Here is a 3,746-nt window from a genome sequence, read left to right on the forward strand (position 1 = left end):
TCCACAAACCACGAACTCACGCACGACTCCTTTTATTATTATTTTTTTCTATTGTGTGTAGAAAATTATACTTCTTCATCTTACTCTAGAGTTTGTGCAACGTTTAGCGAGAAGGAAGCTGACAAAGAGGTACATTTTTTTAAATTTAAATCTTAGTTAAGACCATTCTGGAATAGGTAGTATCTTTGTATTCTCTACTTACATTTCTTATTTACTATATAGGAATCAACTTTGAATGTTAATCTATGCCAGTAAGATTTGTGGGGAATAATGAATCAAGTAATTTCGATGCACAACATTTAAGAATGAATGAAAAGTTTAGTATTATTATATTTATAATATTGTTTGTTAAATTTGTATTTTACAATTGAAAATTGGGATAATGTTGGCATTTTCGTTTAGAATATTGTTTGATAATGTTTGCATTTTCGTTTGGAATATTGTGTTTTTGTTTTCATTGACATTTTTCATAAATTGTTTTATATCAATTTGACGGATGAATCTATAATAATAATTTATTTTCATGGTTATTAACCGAACCGAGATACGAACCGAACCAATTTACGTGGTTATGGTGCGGTTATGGTATGGTTAAAAAATTGATGGTGCGGTTATGATTTTGGCTGAATCGACCCATAGCCGAACCGTTGCCAACCCTTGTCCTATGAATTTAATGATTTACCAATTAATTTGTATGTCATGTTATTGGTGCTTAATATAAACTAAGCACCGACACCCATTAAATCATTTCCCTATATATATAAATTTAGCAACACTTTTTTGTCCCATGCTTCGTTGCTGCATCAGAGCTGCACATATCCCTCTGTCATAAGCATAAATCTTTTACGTAACAAAGTATTGTACTAAAATTTCTTTTCCTTTTTCTATTTGAAAAAAGAAAAATCTCATTTAGTTTGCATGTACAGAAGTTGTGCCCCTTCCTACTATTGAAATTACCTTATCAAGCTGGAAATTTGATAAAGACATTTAACAGTCCATTTCCATAGTCTTCCCTCACAAATTCCAAAATTAATTAAAAATGACCTCACAACTCATGCAACATGCTTAATGCTTAAATAAGTAAGTCTAAAATAAGCCAAAATTTCACCTACCTAGTTTAGCAACCATAAAGTCGAGTGACTATTTTAAATAAATATTCCATGTATCATTTGCGAGTATGTTAGATTATCTTTTGCCAACACGATAAAATTCGTTAACTTAGTCACAAAGTTGATTTCGTTATTAATCGAACGACGAAGCTGGTCCACGACGAGAAAGTAAGAGTTGGGAATTATATTTTACGGTTCAGAGACTGTCAACTCAACATCCCACTCTGAACCAGCTAAGATGAAGGCTCTGGTAGGGTCACTTTTTAAGAAGGATAACAACTTGCAAACACAATTTGAACCTCTCCACTTTACACTTTCTCTTGCAGTCTGGTTATCCGATGAAATACTAGAAATCTATGCGAGTATTTTAACAGCAGAGACTGAGACATCCAACTTGGTTGATGACTTTCCTCGGTCGAAACCAATATTTTGAAAATGGAACTCAAGTATCTTGACTCGAAAAAGGCAAAGCGTCAAGGTCAAAATGTCGAATCAGGATCGGACCAATTATAATTTAATGCCGCATCAATGCCATCGAATTGGGATCTCAACAAAAATGAGAAGATAGATATAGTTAAAGTTTCAACATATAACTTATATAACATTTAAGCATTTGTTTAGGTTTTTCTTTTACTTAAAAAATTAGAAGTTACTTTAGCCCCCGTTTGTTTCCTATTATTTGCTCATTAAAATGAAAAATATGACCGTTATCCATCACATCAAATCACCATATTTGACTTTCTATCTTTTGTGGAGGGCCCGTAATGGTTATATTTTTCATTTTCATTTTTACATTAATGTGTACTAAACGAGACCTTAATATTAATCACACATTTCAAGAAAATAAATCATTTATTTTCAGGAACAAATATTATTCACTTTCCCAAAATTGTTAACAGGCTTGACGATATTCCATTTGTAATGTTAAATAATTCCACATCGAAAGTACAAAGGAAAAGGGTGAATGAAATAAGTTACAAATAGCCAGCAAATAGTAGGAAAATAATAAATTCTGGGCCTTAAAACTTCTTTAACATTGGGTCTAAGGGTTTTTATTTTTTAATTAAAAAATAAACGGATCAAATTGGAGAGAAATTGGTGCCTGGTCATTGGTTTGCTTTTGAACCTTGGTTTTAGTCGATTTTTTTTTTCTGGTTATTAGTTTAAGGGACTTTAAGTCATAATTGGACTCGCTTATTGGCTGGTTCACGGGTTTTCGGTTGGACTAGACGGTCTGATCCGATTTTGACAACATTAGTTGAAACAACATGATCCATGCACCAAAACAAAAATTGCAACTTATCTTTTCTTTAGAGATGGGCACGATATAGGCATTTCTACCTAACCATTAGAGACCGAGACGATTTAGACATCACGAGAGTAGTTCATGCCGTCGAGAGCTCAAACTTTCTACTTTTAACTACATGGATGAGCTGTACTACTACTTACTACCTGAAATGAACCAGAAGGTGGGCAACAACTCCTTTAACTAAAGAAGGTATCAAATGGGTAACATTATCCTGTTCTCCCTTGTCCTCTATTCCTCCTCCTGATATTCCCATTCTCTTCTGTTTTCTTAAAGCACAATTATCCCAAATTCTTAAATATGCAGAACCAGCAGGTTAGGCATATATCTGCTATGGCCACAATTTTATCAGCCAATAGCCATGGATTTCAGTGTTCTCTCTCCCATGTTACCATTGTTCTTCTATTCAGTAAAATAAACTCAAGACAGTTTATAGCTTCAAGATCTTCATCTGACCACCAATAGTATGACACAAGACACATGATCAATGATCGATCATTAAATAGCTTAATGATTTCGAGTAACTTCAATGTAATCTAGTGAAATTACCGAAATTTGACAGGATGAGGAATGAGCATGACTTAAAATATAGTAAGTTTACTTAATTAAGTAAAATTGAATTTGTTCTCTAGAGGTTTTCAATTGAACTTGAGAAGGTCAGCACGATATACACGTTAATTGTTTTCATGGCTTTGTGTTATAAATCAATGTAGAGAATCAAGGTGAAATTGTGAGTTATTAATGCTTTTTCTTATCGCTTTACTCTCAAAACTGACTTGGTCAACTGGTTAGTTGTAACCTGAAATCTTTTTTACGATTTTCTTATCGTTTCTCTCAAAATTGGCTTGGTCAACTAATATTGCAAATTTTTCCCAATAGGGAAAAATACCCCAAGATTTTTCTAAATTTCATCCAAGGGCCCTGAAAATACTAAAAATATGGGTCTAAGGATTTCATTTTTCTTATCTCTTATGTGATCCCAAGCTAGCTGCTTGTTTAGTTTAGGTAAATTGTTTTTATTTAAATACTTCTAAGTTAGTAGAATATATTTAATATTTACACAGAGTGTTTCATTGTGTAAAACATGCGAAAATTTTGAAATTGACGTTCGTATATTGAATACTCTCTCTGTCGACTCATGAATTATGTGTCATCACATAAGTGGAATATGTGGTTGACACATACAACCTCTTTCTAGTCTGTGTCTTGTTCATGATGATTTGATTCATGGAACCCTATTTTTGTCACATTAACTGAATTTTAGAACTTACATTTAATTTCTTGGTAGCCAATACCTATGTTTTTAGCATAATAGCCGCCGGTGTGAAAAA

Source organism: Olea europaea, chromosome 6 (assembly GCF_002742605.1).
Source record: "Olea europaea var. sylvestris chromosome 6, O_europaea_v1, whole genome shotgun sequence".
NCBI classification, from domain to species: domain Eukaryota; kingdom Viridiplantae; phylum Streptophyta; class Magnoliopsida; order Lamiales; family Oleaceae; genus Olea; species Olea europaea.